The 23134-nt window shown below is 42.7% G+C and overlaps 1 protein-coding gene across 1 annotated transcript in view; it reads left to right on the top strand.

The window, feature by feature from the left end:
* The window catches only part of LOC128700580 (uncharacterized), a 217313-nt gene that overhangs the window by 154921 nt on the left and 39258 nt on the right, over positions 1 to 23134 (top strand). The gene's annotated exons all lie outside the window — the stretch shown is intronic.

Raw genomic sequence — 23134 nt, 5'->3', positions numbered from 1 at the left:
TAGGACGAGTAGCTACCGAGAATTACGCACACAAGCTGGGTAACCACAGAGAATCAGGTACATAGGATGAGTAGCTACCGAGAATTATGTACACAAGCTGGGTAACCACAAAGAATCACGTACATAGGATGAGTAGCTACCGAGAATTACGCACACAAGCTGGGTAACCACAGAGAATCACGTACATAGGATGGGTAGCCACTTAGAATTAGGTACACACCCAGGGTAACTTCAGTGCTTGTTCTTAGAATAAAGACTTACAATGTATCAGTTATCCGTATAGGCCTAATGTGGCTCACATATATATATATATATATATATATATATATATATATGTATATATATATATGTATATGTATATATATATATGTTTATATATGTATAGATATCTATGTATATACATGTATATATATGTATATATATATATATATATAATATATATATATATATATATGTATATATATATATATATATATATATATATATATATATATATATATATATATATATATATATATATATATATATATATATATATATATATATATATATATATATATATATATATATATATATATATATATATATATATGTCGTGCCGAATATGTAAAACTGGTCAATTAGCAAGAACTCATTTAAAATTAAGTCCGTTCTAAAATTTTCTCTTATACGTTTAAAGATATATTTTTTTCATTAATGTTAATATAAAAAATTTTAATTTTGCACCAAAAGAATCTTATAAAACTTACCTAACCTTATTATAACAAGCGCAATTTATTTTAGCCTAACCCAACTAAATATATTTTAAATACGTTTACAGTAATTTAATACTAAACAAACACAATGAAATATATTTTTTTCATTAGGTTCAGAATGATTTTGGCGAAGTTATTGCATACACAAATTTTCGCTTGTCCTATATGGCAAGATGAGCGTTGCTATTTAAGCCAAGATAGCAAGTTCTGCCTATTCGGCACGACATATATATATATATATATATATATATATATATATATATATATATATATATATATATATATATATATATATATATCAGTGGGTAGTTAGGTAAGATTCATCAGGAAACAGGACTATTGTTTACTAACTTGGATCTTATGTGATGACCCGCCACTGGATGTTATGGTTATCTACTTATTTGAGAGACTTCACAGATATTATTACCATAATATACAATTGACCAGCATATAGGAGAAAGCTTATGACGGCAGTTCGCTCCGATTTGGATCATTTACAAGTCGCACTAACGCACGAAGGGAAGGGAGCCAGTATATGTAAAAGAGGGGGAACAAGGACAATGAGGAAGAAAGAAGGAAATGGAGAAGTAGTGGTAGAGGTAATAATGGTAGAGAAATGTAGATATCATTACCATGTTACGGATATCATTACCATGATATGTACCCTTCCCTCTCATTCTCCGCCCCATTAATGTCCAGTAAACTGCACCGGCTCTATTAAGTGGACAAACTAAACTTGCAGACCTTAAGCTTATCTGTTATTAACCCGGCCGGTCTTTATTAGTGGCCGTCACGTAATGAGGATATATTCCAACATTATCTGGGCTTAACTGCGCTAACAGAATAATGATTTCTTGTTAAGCTTGCTTATGGCAACATCAAACTCAAAACGCAGCTTTGGGGTTAGGTACGACTGGAGGCCCATGAGGCAGGAAACTAATGAAACCAGTTGGGTGTTAATTAGCGGGACCAAGAGCTGGTCGATCCGAGGAGGGCGAGAGTAGCTTCAGTCTCTTGTATTCAGGGTACATCAAGACGCAACTTGAAGAGAAGTCTGTGGAAATATTTTTTGGAAATATATGTGATTGTGATCTGTTTGTCTCCCGAAAATTTGAGCGGACGGAGGATCGAGTCTCCACAACTCTCTGCGCTGAATGATCCATATGGATTTAGCGCTTCACGTGAAGACTAAAAATTCATCTTGAAAATTTACGCAACTATTGTATTAGTTGTATTTTGTGTTATGAACGGACATACAATTATTTAAAAGCGAGAATTTTTTTTCCAATTTATTCAGTTTCCTCTAATTTTTTCTGTATTATTGCAATAGATCTTGTGAGTGAGTCAGGTCTCTAGTTTCAATGAAGTGCCGGCCATCATTATTTGTAAAAAACCCGGCAGTGTGTCATTTTCCACTTCTCAGTTGATATACCGTGTGTGTGTGTGTGTGTGTGTGTGTGTGTGTGTGTGTGTGTGTGTGTGTGTGTGTGTGTGTGTGTACTCGTCTAGTTGTGGTTGCAGGGGGTCGAGTCATATCTTTGACGCCCCCCTCTTCACTGGTCGCTACTAGGTCACTCTCCGTCTGCTCCATGAGTTTTATCATACCTGTGTGTGTGTGTGTGTGTGTGTGTGTGTGTGTGTGTGTGTGTGTGTGTGTGTGTGTGTGTGTGTGTGTGTGTGTGTGTACTCACCTAATTGTGGTTGCAGGGGTCGAGACTCAGCTCCTGGCCCCGCCTCTTCACTGATCGCTACTGGATCCTCTCTCTCTCTGCTTCCTGAGCTTTGTCATACCTCTTCTTAAAACTATGTATGGTTCCTGCCTCCACTACTTCACTTGCTAGGCTATTCCACTTGCTGACAACTCTATGACTGAAGAAATACTTCCTAACGTCCCTGTGACTCGTCTGAGTCTTCAGCTTCCAGTTGTGACCCCTTGTCCCTGTGTCCCCTCTCTGGAACATCCTATCTCTGTCCACCTTGTCTATTCCCCGCAGTATCTTGTATGTCGTTATCATGTCTCCCCTGACCCTTCTGTCCTCCAGTGTCGTCAGTCCGATTTCCCTTAACCTTTCCTCGTACGACATTCCCTTGAGCTCTGGGACTAGCCTTGTTGCAAATCTTTGTACTTTCTCTAACTTCTTGACGTGCTTGACCAGGTGTGGGTTCCAGACTGGTGCTGCATACTCCAGTATGGGCCTAACATACACAGTGTACAGTGTCTTGAACGATTCCTTATAAAGGTATCGGAACGCTATTCTCAGGTTTGCCAGGCGCCCGTATGCTGCAGCGGTTATTTGGTTGATGTGTGCCTCCGGTGATGTGCTTGGTGTTATGGTCACCCCAAGGTCTTTCTCCCTGAGTGAGGTCTGTAGTCTTTGTCCACCTAGCCTATACTCTGTCTGCGGTCTTCTTTGCCCCTCCCCAATCTTCATGACTTTGCATTTGGCTGGATTGAATTCGAGAAGCCAGTTGCTGGACCACATGTCCAGCCTGTCCAGGTCTCTTTGCAGTCCTGCCTCATCCTCGTCCGATTTAATTCTTCTCATCAACTTCACGTCATCTGCGAACAGGGACACTTCAGAGTCTATTCCTTCCATCATGTCGTTCACATATATCAAAAATAGCACTGGTCCTAGAACTGACCACTGTGGGACCCCGCTCGTAACAGGCGCCCACTGTGATACCTCTTCACGTACCATGACTCGTTGCTGCCTCCCTGTCAGGTATTCCCTTATCCATTGCAGTGCCCTCCCTTTTACGTGCGCCTGATCCTCCAGCTTCTGCACTAATCTCTTGTGGGGAACTGTGTCAAAGGCCTTCCTGCAGTCTAGGAAAACGCAATCTACCCACCCCTCTCTCTCGTGTCTTACTTCTGTTACCTTGTCATAAAACTCCAGGAGGTTTGTGATACAAGATTTGCCTTCCATGAACCCATGCTGGTTTTCATTTATAATCTTGTTCCTTTCCAGGTGTTCGACCACTCTCCTCCTGATAATCTTCTCCATGACTTTGCACACAATACATGTCAGAGACACAGGTCTGTAGTTTAGTGCCTCGTTTCTGTTTCCTTTCTTAAATATGGGGACTACATTAGCTGTCTTCCATTTCTCAGGTAGTTGCCCAGTTTCAAGGGATGTGTTGAAGATTGTGGTTAGAGGCACGCACAGCATCTCTGCTCTTTCTCTAAGGACCCATGGGGAGATGTCCGGTCCCATCGCCTTTGAGGTGTCAAGGTCACTTAAGAACTTCTTCACCTCCTCCTCAGTTGTTCGTATGTCATCCAACACTTGTTGGTATATTCCCTCTTGATGCTCCCTTCTGTGCTGTCTTCCCACAGCCCTTCCTGTCTCTACTGTAAAAACTTCCTTAAATCTCCTGTTCAGCTCCTCACATACCTCCTGATCATTTCTTGTGAGTTCTCCACCTTCTGTCCTTAATCTGATCACCTGGTCTTTGACTGTTGTCTTCCTCCTGATGTGGCTATACAACAGTTTCGGGCCAGTCTTGATTCTCGATGCTATGTCATTTTCATACTGTCGCTGGGCCTCCCTCCTTACCTGTGCGTACTCATTCCTGGCTCTGCGACTGATCTCCCTATTTTCGTGTGTTCTCTGCCTTCTGTACTTTTTCCATTCTCTATTGCATTTTGTTTTTGCCTCCTTACACCGTCGGGTAAACCAGGGGCTCGTTTTGGTCTTCCCGTTGTTACTGTTGCCCTTGGGAATAATCCCTTCCACTGCCTCCTTGCATTTTGTTGTTACATATTCCATCATTTCATTTACTGGCTTTCCTGCCAGTTCTCTGTCCCACTGGACATCCCGCAGGAAGTTCTTCAACCCTATGTAGTCCCCTCTTTTATGGTCAGGCTTTTCCCATTCAACTCCTGTTATTCTCTCCACTTGCAGCTTTACTATGTATTCAAAGCACAGAACCACGTGGTCGCTAGCTCCTAGGGGACTCTCATACTTGATGTCCTCAATATCTGAGCTGCCCAGGGTGAACACAAGGTCCAATCTTGCTGGTTCATCCTCCCCTCTCACTCTGGTAGTGTCCTTAACATGTTGGTGCATGAGGTTTTCCAGCACCACGTCCAACATCCTGGCTCTCCATGTTTCGGGACCCCCATGTGGCTCCAGGTTTTCCCAGTCAATCTCCCTGTGGTTGAAATCCCCCATAACCAGCAACTTTGCTCTGCTGGAGTGAGCTCTTCTTGCCACCTCAGCAAGTGTGTCCATCATTGCTCTGTTGCTCTCTTCATATTCCTCTCTTGGCCTCCTGCAGTTCTGTGCTGGATTATACATCACTGCAATGACCACTTTGTGTTCCCCAGACTGAAGTGTACCTGCTATGTAGTCTCTTTCTCCCGTCTCATCTATTCCTTCCATTTTCTCGACTTTCCATCTGTTTTTTACGAGCAGAGCAACCCCATCTCCCCCCCTGCCCCTTCTATCTTTCCTCATGATCTGGTATCCTGGTGGGAAGATTGCGTCTGTTATTGTCTCCATGAGTTTTGTTTCTGTAACTGCTATGATGTCTGGGGACTTCTCATTGATTCTTTCTTGCCATTCCTCATGTTTATTCGTTAATCCATCTGCATTTGTGTACCAAACCTTCAACTTCTGTTCTAATACTGTAACTGTGGTGCGAGGGGTGGAAACAGAGGGATCGGTGTGTGATGGTTGGTTTGGATTGTTCAGTTGCCTTGGGGGTGTCGTGGCTGGAGTCCTTCTGCAGGTGTTTCTGGGGGTGCGCTTGTCCTTCCATTTTATCCTGGATTATTCTGCTCTCCTTTTTCATTTCCTCCCATTTCTCCTTTCGTTTTTGAACTCTCTCTTTCATTGTCTTCCTTTCGTCCTGTGTTCTGTCTCGATCGAGGTACACACTCCGGAACTCCTGCTTGCCTCTCAGCCGTGCTTTCTCCTGCAGGATCATGGTTCGGGTTGATTCTGCCTTGAAAATTACTTTGAGAGGCCGATTCCTTTTCTTTGTGAACCACCCACTTCTCCGAAAATTTGCCACCTGGGTCATGTCTCCTTCGCCTATCACCTTCATGATATCTTCAATCGCTTTTTTCTCCTCCTGCTTTCTTTCATCATAAGTTTCCCCTTTAGCTTCGTCTAGCCCATAGACAAACACGGATCTTTCCCTTTCCACCTCCCACTGTGACTCCCATTGCATCCTCTGATGTGTTTTAGTTCCTTCCCGTGTGTGTGTGTATGTGTGTGTGTTAGTTACCATTTGGTCCTAGGCACATGTCGATTAGACACTAGGCCTGTCGTATGTGCATGCATGTGTGTGTATATATGTGTGTGTGTGTGTGTGTGTGCTTATGTGTGTGTGTGTGCTTATGTGTGTGTGTGTGTGTGTATATATGTGTGTACTCGCCTAGTTGTACTCACCTAGTTGAGGTTGCAGGGGTCGAGTCCAAGCTCCTGGCCCCGCCTCTTCACTGGTCGCTACTAGGTCACTCTCCCTGAACCATGAGCTTTATCGTACCTCTGCTTAAAGCTATGTATGGATCCTGCCTCCACTACATCGCTTCCCAAACTATTCCACTTCCTGACTACTCTGTGGCTGAAGAAATACTTCCTAACATCCCTTTGATTCATCTGTGTCTTCAGCTTCCAACTGTGTCCCCGTGTTGCTGTGTCCAGTCTCTGGAACATCCTGTCTTTGTCCACCTTGTCAATTCCTCTCAGTATTTTGTAAGTCGTTATCATGTCCCCCTATCTCTCCTGTCCTCCAGTGTCGTCAGGTTGATTTCCCTTAACCTCTCCTCGTAGGACATACCTCTTAACTCTGGGACCAGTCTTGTTGCAAACCTTTGCACTTTCTCTAGTTTCTTTACATGCTTGGCTAGGTGTGGGTTCCAAACTGGTGCCGCATACTCCAATATGGGCCTAACGTACACGGTGTACAGGGTCCTGAACGATTCCTTATTAAGATGTCGGAATGCTGTTCTGAGGTTTGCCAGGCGCCCATATGCTGCAGCAGTTATTTGGTTGATGTGCGCTTCAGGAGATGTGCCTGGTGTTATACTCACCCCAAGATCTTTTTCCTTGAGTGATGTTTGTAGTCTCTGGCCCCCTAGACTGTACTCTGTCTGCGGTCTTCTTTGCCCTTCCCCAATCCTCATGACTTTGCACTTGGTGGGATTGAACTCCAGGAGCCAGTTGCTGGACCAGTTCTGCAGCCTATCCAGATCCCTTTGTAGTTCTGCCTGGTCTTCGATCGACTGAACTCTTCTCATCAACTTCACGTCATCTGCAAACAGGGACACCTCGGAGGTTATTCCTTCCGTCATGTCGTTCACAAATACCAGAAACAGCACTGGTCCTAGGACTGACCCCTGTGGGACCCCGCTGGTCACAGGTGCCCACTCTGACACCTCGCCACGTACCATTACTCGCTGCTGTCTTCCTGACAAGTATTCCCTGATCCATTGCAGTGCCTTCCCTGTTATCCCTGCTTGGTCCTCCAGTTTTTGCACTAATCTCTTGTGTGGTACTGTGTCAAACGCCTTCTTGCAGTCCAAGAAAATGCAATCCACCCACCCCTCTCTCTCTTGTCTTACTGCTGTCACCATGTCATAGAAGTCCAGTAGGTTTGTGACACAGGATTTCCCGTCTCTGAAACCATGTTGGCTGCTGGTGATGAGATCATTCCTTTCTAGATGTTCCACCATTCTTCTCCTGACAATCTTTTCCATGATTTTGCATGCTATACATGTCAGTGACACTGGTCTGTAGTTTAGTGCTTCATGTCTGTCTCCTTTTTTAAAGATTGGGACCACATTTGCTGTCTTCCATGCCTCAGGCAATCTCCCTGTTTCGATAGATGTATTGAATATTGTTGTTAGGGGTACACATAGCGCCTCTGCTCCCTCTCTCAGGACCCATGGAGAGATGTTATCTGGCCCCATTGCCTTTGAGGTATCTAGCTCACTCAGAAGCCTCTTCACTTCTTCCTCGGTTGTGTGTACTGTGTCCAGCACATGGTGGTGTACCCCACCTCTCCGTCTTTCTGGAGCCCCTTCTGTCTCCTCTGTGAACACTTCTTTGAATCTCTTGTTGAGTTCCTCACATACTTCACGGTCATTTCTTGTTGTCTCTCCTCCTTCCTTCCTTAGCCTGATTACCTGGTCCTTGACGGTTGTTTTCTTCCTGATGTGGCTGTATAACAGCTTTGGGTCAGATTTGGCTTTTGCTGCTATGTCGTTTTCATATTGACGCTGGGCCTCCCTTCTTATCTGTGCATATTCGTTTCTGGCTCTACGACTGCTCTCCTTATTCTCCTGGGCCCTTTGCCTTCTATATTTCTTCCATTCCCTAGCACACTTGGTTTTTGCCTCCTTGCATCTTTGGGTGAACCATGGGCTCATCCTGGCTTTTTCATTATTCCTGTTACCCTTGGGTATAAACCTCTCCTCAGCCTCCTTGCACATTGTTGCTACATATTCCATCATCTCATTAACTGGCTTCCCTGCCAGTTCTCTGTCCCACTGAACCTCATTCAGGAAGTTCCTCATTCCTGTGTAGTCCCCTTTCCTGTAGTTTGGTTTCATTTGTCCTGGCCTTCCTGCTTCCCCCTCCACTTGTAGCTCTACTGTGTATTCGAAGCTCAAAACCACATGATCGCTGGCCCCAAGGGGTCTTTCATATGTGATGTGTGTGTATATGTGTGTGTGTGTGTATATATGTGTGTGTATATATATATATGTGTGTGTGTGTGTGTGTGTGTGTGTGTGTGTGTGTGTGTGTGTGTGTGTGTGTGTGTGTGTGTGTGTATGTGTGTGTGTGTGTGTGTATATGTGTGTGTGTGTATATGTGTGTTTGTGTGTGTGTGTGTATGTGTGTGTGTGTGTGTGTGTGTGTGTGTGTGTGTGTGTGTGTGTGTGTGTGTGTGTGTTTACCTCCGACCAGTCACTTTCATATAATGAACAACAAGCACGCGATTCCACTCTTCCTAAATATATCTGGTACCAGCATAATTGTTACCCCACAAGTAATGGTAGTCTCTCATGCTTGACGGACTTTTGACCAGTAAATAATAATGGTATATTCTCTTAAGTTCCTTACAGAAATTGGTATATCGTAGATCGATATGGAAGGCACACTTTCACCTGTCTGCCTATTTCCCTATGTATCCATTTTTTTGCTCAGGCCTATCCTGTGCCTCCTAATATACATAGACATAAAATTATGATTTTACTAAAGATTAATAGGTAATGTTGCTGTGTCGGCCAGAAAATGTCTTAAAAAAATTATCGAAAGATCCACACTAGGTGAAGACTGAGTTATCTGTACCGAGGTGATATTAATGTTTTTGTATATAAGCCACTCATATATAGCAGGAATTTGGCAATGAAGATGTAAATCAAGACAGGTGGATTTTTAAATGATTAAGAGAAGTGGGTCCATCCACGATTTTCTTAATGAAGTCGAGGGAAAATATTGAGACATATCCTGTTTAACAATTATCCATCTGAGACAGTGCGAGGTGTCTATAAAGTACTCTGTGAGGGCTTAATCATTTTTTATAATGGCCAGACAGGGAAGCCCCTTGACCTCAGAATTTCCCAACATTGTTATTCCATTAATACCATGTAAGAATCAAACGCTGTATACAATTCTATGAGTTCGTATGATCATCCAGTTGATTGGCAGAATAACAAAATCCGTGTGTCTAAGTTCTCCTCCATTGTAGGGAACCTACTGAAGCCTTCGTTGATAACACACGATAGCGAACTCTCTGCCAGCCAAAACTTTGCTCTCCTTAAACTGGATTCTTATTGAAAACGTTGTTTAGAACCTTAAATCTGCTGCTTATACAGCATCTGTTGATTGTATCAAGTGCTGCAGGCAACATTCTCTCTCAATAATTGTACACTGAACGGTCCCACCAAAGCATTTCATTCTCAGTTTGAATTTGCCACATTTTCTGTTAAGAAATTTTGCCGTGCTCGCTTTGAATACCTCGTAATTGGACCTCTCGTAGTTCTGGTTCTTTTTACCTTCCAGCTTCCTATATTGCCTTGTATCTCCAGGTTGAACTTATTTTTTTAAGATTTGCGTTTACATTAATTAAAAAAAATCGTTTTCCTTAATCATTTAAGAAAAAATCAACCTGTCTTGCATTTGCCAATAAATTCCAAAGTCCCACAATATATAATTCATGAGCGCAACTCCTAATGTTGCGGGCGATTCTCGTATCGTGATTCTGACGGCGCGTTAAAGCGTGTCCATAGCGGTGCTCTCATGAGTTCCTGGCTTATCACTGATCAATCACAAAGGGGTACAAAAAAATTCCCTTAGGGTCTCCAGGGGCCCCTACTCCACTCAAACCCTGTGGACCTATGAAAATCACATGCTTCCATTGCCATACATCTTAGCAGGCAACTGACACACAAACAACTAAGGTACGGCTACATTTAACAATATTTTGTTATTGTTAAAAGTTCCTGAAGAATTCAGTTTTTACTGTAAGACTTCTCGAAAAAATTATAATCAATATTTCTATCCCAGCCACAGACATGAAGGAACATGTATTAAATAATGCTGCAAGTCGAACATTTTTCAACACTTTATTAGCTTTCAAAGGAAGCCAAAATGACCATCTTAAAATGACGTACAGCAGAGTAAGAGTGAATCATGCAAGTCTCATTGTTATTCTAGAGTTCAGAAGAAATGGAAAGAAGCAGTCATAATTTGAGTAGCAGTTGATGTAGTCATAATAGCAGCAGACGTTGTTATAATAGTACATTACTGAAATTTAAAGCATTTTGCACTGTTATTTGCAGAGGGATGTGTTGAGTAGCCTATTCAATTTGTAGCTGCAAGATTGACTATATGTTGTAGCTTCAAGATTGACTACATGTTGTAGCTGCAAGATTGACTACATGTTGTAGCTGCAAGATTGACTACATGTTGTAGCTGCAAGATTGACTACATGTTGTAGCTGTAAGATTGACTACATGTTGTAGCTGTAAGATTGACTACATGTTGTAGCTGTAAGATTGACTACATGTTGTAGCTGTAAGATTGACTACATGTTGTAGCTGTAAGATTGACTACATATTGTAGCTGCAAGATTGACTACATATTGTAGCTGCAAGATTGACTACATGTTGTAGCTGTAAGATTGACTACATATTGTAGCTGCAAGATTGACTACATGTTGTAGCTGTAAGATTGACTACATGTTGTAGCTGCAAGATTGACTACATGTTGTAGCTGCAAGATTGACTACATGTTGTAGCTGCAAGATTGACTACATGTTGTAGCTGCAAGATTGACTACATGTTGTAGCTGCAAGATTGACTGCATGTTGTAGCTGCAAGATTGACTGCGTGATTTTCGAGAGCTACGCTTTACCAGCTCCTGGTACACCGTTGCAATTCGTGGGATGGTAACCCTCTGTGGAACAAGTTTCCTTTCAACTCTTTTTCTAACTATGCAGGCTAGGGTCTGTCTCTCAAACTAGTTACTAGTAGATCATTAGTAGATCCCCAAATTCTGGCCTGGCAGAGAGCTTTTTGACAGTGGTGGTACAGAGTATTTCGAGCCGTTGGAATCATCTCGAAATTCTGATTTCGCTGGCTGAACAACTGCTTCCTGGGGTGGTGTACTGCTTGTACCTCTTCCGTAGACCTGAGTAATGAAATTACTAGTGAAAGAGACAGAGAATCTCATTAAATTCTTGACGTTATGGTAGTACAATGTTACCAGCATACAACCTACGGTATATAATAGTATGGGAAATATGGACCAACATTGTGTAGTTGACCTGGTCTAACTCACTCATTCTAACATAACTTAGCCAAAGGAAATTAAATGAAACCAAATCATAAACCAAAGTTAACCTAACCTAACCTAACAAAACATTACCAAAGAAAATAAAAACTAGGTCCTAACATTGTTTATGTAGTTGACGTGTTTGTGTAGAGTAAACCTGAGTTGTGAGCCAGTGTTTTAAAATACTGTGTTTTAAAGTACCGTGTTTTAAAGTACCGTGTTTTAAAGTACCGTGTTTTAAAGTACCGTGTTTTAAAGTACCGTGTTTTAAAGTACCGTGTTTTAAAGTACCGTGTTTTAAAGTACCGTGTTTTAAAGTACCGTGTTTTAAAGTACCGTGTTTTAAAGTACCGTGTTTTAAAGTACCGTGTTTTAAAGTACCGTGTTTTAAAGTACCGTGTTTTAAAGTACCGTGTTTTAAAGTACCGTGTTTTAAAGTACCGTGTTTTAAAGTACCGTGTTTTAAAGTACCGTGTTTTAAAGTACCGTGTTTTAAAGTACCGTGTTTTAAAGTACCGTGTTTTAAAGTACCGTGTTTTAAAGTACCGTGTTTTAAAGTACCGTGTTTTAAAGTACCGTGTTTTAAAGTACCGTGTTTTAAAGTACCGTGTTTTAAAGTACCGTGTTTTAAAGTACCGTGTTTTAAAGTACCGTGTTTTAAAGTACCGTGTTTTAAAGTACCGTGTTTTAAAGTACCGTGTTTTAAAGTACCGTGTTTTAAAGTACCGTGTTTTAAAGTACCGTGTTTTAAAGTACCGTGTTTTAAAGTACCGTGTTTTAAAGTACCGTGTTTTAAAGTACCGTGTTTTAAAGTACCGTGTTTTAAAATACTGTGTTTTAAAGTACCGTGTTTTAAAGTACAGTGTTTTAAATTCTATACAATGTTTCGAAGCATTTTTCATTATACCCGCCAGTATGCCCATACCCGGGTTGGAATACTGATTATCACACTTTTCTCAATAATTTTTAAGGCTAGAATACCTTTGTTGTTGAGGTACATTTAACAATAATCTAGTGATGAAATGCTGAATCATTCGTGTTGATAACTCACGAAATCGTAATGACACGATTGGCTAACGCGACGGTCTGGAGTTTTGAAACACTGACCGCGGGTTCAAACCCCACCCGTGGTATGGTTCGTGTTGATAAGTAAGGCACAGGTCCATCAGTTAAGCAACTTGATTCCGAAACGTTTCTCCTACACGATAGTATGCTTCTTCAGTCGCGTACAAAGGAGGCAGCAGAAGCAGTAGAGATGTAAAGACGTCGTAATCAGTCCATCACTCTTGAAGACTTAATCTTGAGGTGGTCAGTCCCTCAGTCTGGTGAGTTATGCTTCATAGTCTGGAGCATTCATGTCATTATCTATCTGGTTGCTATGTATGACAATGGCAGCAAAGGATTTTTCATTGGCCTTCAGTGTTCCAGGAGGTTGAAAGTTCCCCTTCGGCACATCTTAAAGAAAATTATTTTGTAACCCTTCGGGACAGATTATTCATAATTTTCAGGAATCTGAAAACCACTCTGGACAAATTTTAACATGTCCTCAATACATATATCTACATTAATATTTCCTATAACTACATAAAAGTGATGGTGTTACTCAGACTTTATCAGGGTCGTATTTTTATCTCCTTGTTGCTAGAACGTAACTCTTCCTCTCGCCGTTAAATCGACATTTTTAGTTGTGTTTATAGCACTAAATTTCTTACTTTGGTATTGAGTTACTCGGTAGTTTTTCTCGCTCGTGTAAAATATCGATGTTAGATTCTTTTGACTTAATTCTCATGTGTCGTTCGCTACAGTGGTTGTCGTTCATGTCGTCTCTCACACTTACGTAAAACTGGTTGGTAAAACCTCGGTCGTCTTGTGATGATCCTAGTTGCTAAGCTAACCCTCGGTAGGCCTTGCCTGGTGTAAGAGAGCAGGCCTACTGCAGCGATCATGCTGTGTTCAGTTGACTGGTGTGTGTGTGTGTGTAAGTGTGTGTGTGTGTGTGTGTGTGTGTGTGTGTGTGTGTGTGTGTGTGTGTGTGCGCAAATGTGTGTGTGTGTATGTAATCACCTATCAGTAGATAATACATAAATAACCCGCACAAAGGAGAAAGGAGCTTACGACGACGTTTCACTCCGACTTGGCCCATTTACAAAGTCACACTAAAACGTCGGACCGAGACGTCGTCTTACGCTCCTCTCTCCCACGTGCGGGTTATGTGTGTATTGTTCCAGTCACAGTATTGTGCCTTTTCATTCTTTGTCAGTAGATAAGTTAAATATCTTTATTCCCAAACATTTCGCCTATGCAGTAAGCTTCTTCAGTGGAACACACAGGCAGCAGAAACAGTAGAGATATAAAGACGATGTAATCATTCCATCATCCTTGAGGACCTAGTCTTGAGGAGGTCAGTCCCTCAGCCTGGAGAAGAGTTCTGTTCCACAGTCTGGAACAATGTGTCTTATCAGCTTGTTGGTGCTGTACAACATTATCATATACACACCTGTCAATAGCAGAGTTGCACTGCAGATACTCATTATATTAGTCTTTCCACTGTTCCCCCCCAAAAAAAAACTGGTGAAAAAAAATTATTTATTCTGCTTGACTGGCGCCATGTTCTTCTTGTTACATGAATTAATAAATCATATATGACTATATAATTTCTCTTATCTTTTATCTTTGTGAAAGTTTTTGTAACTTTAACAATGGAACTTTTTTATCATTTTGGGTTATCCTGGTGAGTAATATTCACATATGCTCTATGTATGATAATTTATGTAATTGTACTTATGTGTATCTGTACCTGAATAAACCTAGTTATAAGCCTCTACAGCCGCTACATAGGCATATTTTAGCCTAGCATAGATTATAAGCAGCTTTTTTTTTTCTAAGTTTCCATCTCTATATCTGAAAGTTCTTTTAAAGTTTGCCGGCGGAACAATTTGGTTCACATGACAATTTTTTCCGTTCATTTCAATTCAAGTTTATTCTCTATAATGGTTACAATGTGGGGTTTACAGGTTTTGGGTATTTTGTGGTTTACATGTTATAAAATACTAATTACAGAGGGGGCCACTAGGACACCTAGCATGGCTAGGCATTTCGGGCAGACTTGGATTAATTCTTAACATTAAATCCTTACAGAGTATGGTATTAAGGCTAGGTGACTACATTATAATTTGTGAGTTTAGCAATGTGAATGCTTTTGTTTTCGCACAATACAAAGTGTCTATATTGGAGTATCATAGGCAAACTTATGACTAGTTAGGATTCATTATTTTAAGATTAAGATTAGTATTTCTGGGTTTATAGTTAATGAGTGAGTGTAATTTTGATCCACCAGGTGGTTATCATGTAGTTAGTTGTCGGGGTGTATCAGGGAGATAAGAAGTTTTCTAACTGTTGTTTTGACAGTGATGAATGTGTCTGCAGTTCTAGAGTTTTCAGGTAGGGTGTTCCAGATTTTAGGTCCTGTGAAATGCATTGAATTTTTGTAAAGGTTTGGTCGAACACGGGGAATGTCATAGAGATGTTTGTGTCTGGTGTTATGCCTGTGGATCCTGTCACAACTATCAAGAAATCGTTTTAGGTCAAAGTTAATATTGGAATTTAAGGTCCTGTAGATTAGATTGCACAACACTTCCAAAGTCACACGATCTATACTCGTATGACCTGATTATATGCTCATTTCTTCCTTCAAGTACGTAAGTTTATTCAGGTATACACAAATACAGTTACATTATCATACATAGCAGCATATGTTTAGAGAAGGTAGGATAACCCAAAAAAGTCAGACAAAGTGACTTATTTCTATTGGGATCCTTTACTTCCATTGGGATCCTTTACTTATTTCCATTGGGATCCTTTACTTCCATTGGGATCCTTTACTTATTTCCATTGGGGATCTTTCAAGTTATTTGTTTACATTATCCTTTAGTTATGTATTGCGCTTTCTGTTCAGTTTATTATCTGTTTTGCTGTGATTTAAAGTTTTTTTTTATATATTTTGTTTAGGATCTATGAATCATATTCTTATATTTATATTCTATGAATCATATTCTTATATATTTTTTATTCTTTCTGGTAAATCATTTGAGAATAAAAAAGTTCATTTTCGCGGCAAGATCAGATGCTTGTGGCACCCCGCTAGTGATACTTTCCCTTCATGATATTTTTTTCTCTTACAACTGTTCTAGTTTTCCTCTCGAATAGGAAATAATTCATCAACTAATATATTTTGCCTTTCCTTCCCGTCCCTCAACCATCTTGTTATATTTCATAGTGTCACTGGGACCTTTTATCAGAAACCTTCTAAACTTGATAAATTAAACCTGCCCATTCATTTCTGTGTTGTGCAGTGTGTTTTGTATTGTGTTTTGTGTGTGTGTGTTGTGCTGTCTAGTCTTGTGATGTGTATTGTGTCGTGATGTGATGTATATTGTGTCGTGATGTGATGTATATTGTGTCGTGATGTGATGTATATTGTGTCGTGATGTGATGTATATTGTGTCGTGATGTGATGTATATTGTGTCGTGATGTGATGTATATTGTGTAATGTTGTGTAGTGATGTGTGTTGTGTAGTGTTGTGATATATGTAACTGCTACATATTTTGATAGATTTGATATACATGAATTTGCTCATCATAATTCGAATTGTTTTTTAGTAAGCAAGTTTTGGATCCCCCAGGTAGTTTATTCATTTTGAATGTTAGTGGCTTTCTTTTGTGTTGAACTCTATTTTATTATATGTAAACTACATTTTTTCGGGGGTTGAGCTCCAACAGCCACTCTCGGGCAGTTTGCAGCTGTTCTCATCTGTCTGAATCTCTTCAGTAGTTTTACTTCATCAGCAAACAGTCACATCTGAGACTCAGCCTCTTCAGGTAGATCGCTGACACATATGAAGAACAGTAGCGGTCCTAACACTGATCCTTAGGAACACCACTCATTGAGTTCTCTCAATCTGATGTTACGTCTCTCTCTTGTCTTTCATGTACTTCCTGATCGACTGGAATACTGTGATCTTGTACTTCTTCTAATCTCTGGACTTACTATGGTACTGTACCAACTGGTTTCTTACAGCCCTGAAGATGCAATCCAACCAGCCTTATATTCCTTGTTTTACCTCTTTGATTATCATAAAGCGTTAACAAGCTCGTAAGACAGAATTTTTCCATCCATTAACCCATGCTAATTCCCTCAAAAGAATCTTTTCTCCAAATGTTATAATACTTTCTTTCCCCAACAATTTCTCTCCAAATGCTTTGGTATCATGATAGACAGTAGCCAGCAGTTCGGTTCCTCTTGTCTGGTCCTCAGGTTTGGATATGAGGAGTCAGGGACCACATTCTCCTTTTTCCAATTTTCTGGTAGCTGCTCTGATTGGGGAAATTGGTTGGAAACTTTCGCTATTGGGTCAGACTGGTTCTGCTGTTTCTCTGAGCACAAAGGGGGATATCTTGTCTGCTCTTATTGCTTTTGTTACGTCAAGCGCTTTTAGTAGTTTCATCTCTTGTTGTGTTGATGCTTTCTATCTCTTGTCAGTTTTGACGGTGTGTGTGTGTTAGTTACCATTTTGTCATAGACACATGTCGATTAGACACTAGGCCTGTAGTATATGCGTGTGTGTGTGTGTGTGTGTGTGTTAGTTACCATTTTGTCATAGACACATGTCGATTAGACACTAGGCCTGTAGTATATGCGTGTGTGTGTGTGTGTGTGTGTGTGTGTTAGTTACCATTTTGTCATAGACACATGTCGATTAGACACTAGGCCTGTAGTATATGCGTTCCTGTGTGTGTGTTTGTGTGCATATCTGTGTGTGTGTGTGTGCATGTGTGCATATGTATGTGTGTGTGCATATGTGTGTGTGTGAATGTGTGTGTATGAATGTATGTATGTGTGTGCGTGTGTGTACATGTGTGTGCGTGTGTGTGTGTGCGTATGCGTGTGTGCGTATGTGTGTATGAATGTGTGTGTGTGTGAATGTGTGTGTGAATGTGTGTGTGTGTGAATGTGTGTGTGTGTATGAATGTGTATGAATGTGTGTGTGTGTGTGTGTGTGTGTGTGTGTGTACTCACCTAATTGTTGTTGCATGGGTCGAGACTCAGCTCCTGGCCCAGATTCTTCACTGATTGCTACTATGTCCTCTCTCTCCCTGTTCCATGAGCTTTATCATATTTCGTCTTAAAGCTATGTATGGTTCCTGCCTCCAGTACGTCACTTGCCAGACTGTTCCACTTCCTAACTACTCTATGATTGAAGAAATATTTCCTAACATCCCTTTGACTCATCTGAGTCTTCAACTTCCAATTGTGACCCCTTGTTTCTGTATCCCCTCTCTGGAACATCCTGTTTCTGTCCACCTTGTCTATTCCACGCAATATTTTGTATGTCATTATCATGTCTCCCCTGACCCTCCTGTCCTCTAGTGTCGTCAGGCCGGTTTCCTTTAACCTTTCTTCGCAGGACATTACCCTTAGCTCTAGAACTAACCTTGTTGCAAACCTTTGCACTTTCTCCAATTTCTTGACATGCTTGACCAGGTGTGAGTTCTAAACAGGTGCTGCATACTCCAGTATGGGCCTGACGTACACGGTGTACAGTGTCTTGAACGATTCCTTGCTAAGGTATCGGAATGCCGTTCTCAGGTTTGCCAGGCGCCCATATGCTGCAGCAGTTATCTGGTTGATGTGTGCTTCCGGAGACATGCTCGGTGTTATACTCACCCCAAGATCTTTCTCCTTGAGTGAGGTTTGCAGTCTTTGGCCACCTAGCCTATACTCCGTCTACGGTCTTCTGTGCCCTTCCTCTATCTTCATGACTTTGCATTTGGCGGGGTTAAATTGGAGAAGCCAGTTGCTGGACCAGGTGTCCAGTCTGTCCAGGTCTCTTTGAAGTCCTGCATGATCCTCATCTGATTTAATTCTCATTAACTTCATATCGTCTGCGAACAGGGACACTTCTGAGTCTAACCCTTTCGTCATCAGGTGTGTGTGTGTGTGTGTGTGTGTGTGTACTCACCTAATTGTACTCGCCTAATTGTGGCTGCGTATGTGTACATGTGTGTGTGTGTGTGTGTACTCACCTAATTGTTGTTGCATGGGTCGAGACTCAGCTCCTGGCCCCGCCTCTTCACTGATCGCTACTAGGTCCTCTCCCTCTCTGCTTCATGAGCTCTGTCATACTTCTTCTTAAAACTATATATGGTTCCTGTCTCCACTACTACACTTGCTAGGCTATGCCACTTCCTGACGACTCTGTGACTGAAGAAATACTTCCTAACGTCACTGTGACTCGTCTGAGTCTTCAGCTTCCAGTTGTGACCCCTTGTTTCTGTGTCCCCTCTCTGGAACATCCTATCTCTGTCCACCTTGTCTATTCCCCGCAGTATCTTGTATGTCGTTATCATGTATCCCCTGACCCTTCTGTCCTCCAGTGTCGTTAGTCCGATTTCCCTCAACCTTTCCTCGTACGACACTCCCCTGAGGTATGGGACTAGCCTTGTTGTAAACATTTGTACTTTCTCTAACTTCTTGACGTGCTTGACCAGGTGTGGGCTCCAGACTGGTGTTGCATACTCCAGTATGGGCCTAACATACACAGTGTACAGTGTCTTGAACGATTCCTTGCTAAGGTATCGGAAAGCTATTCTCAGGTTTGCCAGGCGCCCGTATGCTGCAGCAGTTATCTGGTTGATGTGTGCCTCCGGTGACGTGCTCGGTGTTATGGTCACCCCAAGGTCTTTCTCCCTGAGTGAGGTCTGTAGTCTTTGTCCACCTAGCCTATACTCTGCGGTCTTCTTTGCCCCTCCTGTAGACAGCCTGTACTGTCGGCACAGACAGCCCATGTTGTCTGCCAGCTTAGTTCATATTTTGCGCCACTAAAGTGCTGCCCTCTGTTCCTGTCCAGGTCTGTGGGAAGCTGGTCCCACACTCCCTCACACAGTGGCCTGGCAGGAAGACTCAAGGCCTACTAGTAGTTCTCTCTCGTGGGATGGCCCTCCCGGGCCATGGGCACAACACACAAGCCTGTGTACCCACCACGACTTAACAATAAAGTAAGAAGCCTCCGAAGACGTATCATTGAACCCCGCTACCATAATACCAATTAATCTTGGTTCACATTGGTGGAAAGCGGTGGTCACAGCAGTTGTGTTTGCCCGGAGAGAGGAAGGAAGGTATGAAGTCATCTTCACTTTATCACCCTATACAAGAAGCATCCGTCTCTCAACGAGTTATCCTGGTGTCGTGTATGCACGTTTAAGCATCCAGACACAGGTACAAGCAGGATCTAGCCGAAATTTGTCGAATTTCTTCGAGAATTGTAAGTGGCGTCCCAGTAACCCCACGATACAGTGTCCCACGCTGTTTCTCAAGTCATGTGTTCAGCGTCACTTGTATGTTGCTGTTGTTGTTCAGCTCAGCACAGCTGTTTCAGCAAGCCAGAGGTGAGTTTTGTGGTGATTTCTGCGTCCAGTGTGAGTTTCTCCACGTGTTTGTATGAGGGAGAGGAAGTGGCCAGATTCTCTCTCGCCATACACTCACCCACGCTCCTCGCCACAACACTACCATACACCACCACGCCATCACTCCCTCTGCTGTGTTTTCTGCTGTTTTTCGTGTGAATTCTTTGCCAGAGCTGTGTATCCGAGTGCCCTAGGCCACTCGAAGCTACGCGGATCAGCATGCCATGTAGATCACTAAGCCACGTAGATCAGCAAGCCCCATGGATCAGCAAGCCCCATGGATCAGCAAGTCACGTAGATCAGCATGCCACGTGGGGTGTGGGCGATGTCACGTGGATCTACAAGCCACATGAGTTACTGAGCCAGATGACTCAGACCTCATGCTGTGGCCTGCTGCCCGCATCACATTGAAGTCACCGACGATGCTGCCCGACTTCATGACATCACGATGTCTGCCTGACGTTACCTCGAGATGTCTCCTGATACCACAGTGCTGCTGACGTCACCTCGTGACATCACGCCTGACATCACGTGATGTCACATCGAGTGTTTCAGTAAATATTTCAGTGTTGTTGAGAAGATTGAGAAAAGATATATGTTGTGTGTTAAATAATTCCTCTCAGTCAGTGTTCTCTCATGTTAGTATATAGCTTAGTGTCAATTTTGTGCTCAGAAAAGCATCATTTGCTAGTTTAAGCCATGTACTGCATGTACCGTGGGTGTGTGTAGTTTCCGTCTATCCAGTGAGGTCTGAGCCAGACCTGAGTAGCACCACTGTGCTAAGTCACCTGTGTGACCAGTGTGTTTGACAGCTGTTATCAGTCAGCTCTGAGCCCGAGCCCCTTTGTACAGAAAGCTCTTATGCTCGTCGTTCGTGATGTTCTGCAGAATCGTACCTGCTAGGATTCCCATCGAGATTTGTTTCACTTCACCTCCAGACCTTCAGAGTGCAGTTATATGTAGAGAAACAAGTCTGGGGACGCTTAGACTAACCTCTGCTATAACTCCAACTGCCGAGAGAATGACACTCGTCAAGCCGCAGTTAGCCCTGCCGGCAGGCGCTGTGTCAGCCTCGTGTCACAAGCTTCAGTGAGCAGCCTGCACAAAGATGATGTCACTTTGACTGCTAGCTCGCTCACTGCAGTCTGGTGTATGATGTTACGACTCCCAGATGTTTCGCCCAGTCGTCTCTGCCATGACTCACTCCACAACTCGCTCCACGCTCGCTGGCAGTGACAGCCCAGAGACAGTACCAGTCGAAAAGTGTCCTCCTGAGTCGCTTGCCAGAAGTCCTGCCCAGTTGCCGAGTTTTGTCGACGCCTCACTCGAGGGCACCAGCATGTCGTGCCCCAGGTTGAGTGAAACCTGCAGCGACTCCTACGATGACTGCTTCACCGTTCCAGAGGAGACCGCAACCTGTTACGTCACAGCTCAGCCGCAGGATGTCTCCTGTGTTGCAGTATCTGTCCAGACGCAGGAAGGCGTGCAGTGATGCCCTTCAACGCTCACTGCCTATGACCACGATGTTTAGCACACCCCACATGTTTTTTTCTTCCCTCCCTGTAGGAAGTTTTTTTTTCCCCTCCCTGTAGGAAGTTTTTTTTTCCCCTCCCTGTAGGAAGTTTTTTTCCCCTCCCTGTAGGAATTTTTTTTTTTTATGTCCATATGTATATATATGTTTTTTTTATTTTGTGTTCTGTGCCCTGTGCCTACGAGAGAGAGACCGAGTTTTTTTTTACCGCCGGACACGGTCGAGACGACCATATGGCAGGTGGCCGAGCGTATGTAGACAGCCTGAACTGTCTGCACAGACAGCCCATGCTGTCTGCCAGCTTAGTCCATATTTCACGACACTAAAGTGCTGCCCTCTGGGCCTGTCCAGGTCTGTGGGAAGCTGGTTCCACACACTCTCACTCACACAGCGGCCTAGCAGGAAGACACAAGGCCTAGTAGCTCTCGTGGGATGGCCCTCCCGGGCCATGGGCACAACACACAAGCCTGTGTACCCACCACGACTTAACAATAAAGTAAGAAGCCTCCGAAGACGTATCATTGAACCCCGTTACCATAATACCAATTAATCTTGGTTCACACTCCCCAATCTTCATGACTTTGCATTTGGCAGGGTTGAATTCGAGAAGCCAGTTTCTGGACCACATGTCCAGCCTGTCCAGGTCTCTTTGTAGTCCTGCCTCATCCTCATCCGATTTAATTCTTCTCATCAACTTCACATCATCAGCGAATAGGGACACTTCAGAGTCTATTCCTTCCATCATGTTCGCATATATCAAAAATAGCACTGGTCCTAGAACTGACCCCTGTGGGACCACGCTCGTCACAGGCGCCCACTGTGATACCTCTTCACGTACCATGACTCGTTGTTGCCTCCCTGTCAGGTATTCCCTGATCCATTGCAGTGCCCTCCCTGTTATATGCGCCTGGTCCTCCAGCTTCTGCACTAATCTCTTGTGGGGAACTGTGTCAAAGGCCTTCCTGCAGTCTAGGAAAACGCAATCAACCCACCCCTCTCTCTCGTGTCTTCTGTTACCTTGTCATAAAACTCCAGGAAGTTTGTGACACAGGATTTGCCTTCCATGAACCCATGCTGGTTTTCATTTATAATCGTGTGTGTGTGTGTGTGTGTGTGTGTGTGTGTGTGTGTGTGTGTGTGTGTGTTGTATGTATGTGAGTGCGTTTACCAGGCATACATGCTCATTTGTAAACTCAAAAACTCTAACAGGCAATTGCAATATTTTTTTATATATCACGTACGTAAAGACATACTAATTCCCAGGATGACGTAAAAAATAACTTTTATTGCGATCCACATTCAAACTCCGGAGCATCACAGACTAATGGAACATCCACAAACTGCTTTTACAAAATCAAAATTATTAATATATTGATGGTGAAGCGCTCAGTCCATCGAGAGGGGGGTAAGTAATAAGCTTTAATGAGAGCAAAGGTAGGGTAGACCCCAAAAAATGGATTACCGTCGCTTTACCAGCATGAAGGGACCCCTTCCTGAAAAGCAGAAGACTTAAAAAAAACTTGCACACTAGGGTAAGACTTGACCTCAGTCTTAACAAGCTGGGAGCTTCAAGCACTCTAAGCTTAGTCTG

The sequence above is a fragment of the Cherax quadricarinatus genome, chromosome 65 (assembly GCF_038502225.1).
Source record: "Cherax quadricarinatus isolate ZL_2023a chromosome 65, ASM3850222v1, whole genome shotgun sequence".
In the NCBI taxonomy this organism is placed as follows: domain Eukaryota; kingdom Metazoa; phylum Arthropoda; class Malacostraca; order Decapoda; family Parastacidae; genus Cherax; species Cherax quadricarinatus.
Note: the sequence above shows the minus strand (reverse complement) of the source record. Positions and strands in the feature narration are given on the sequence as shown.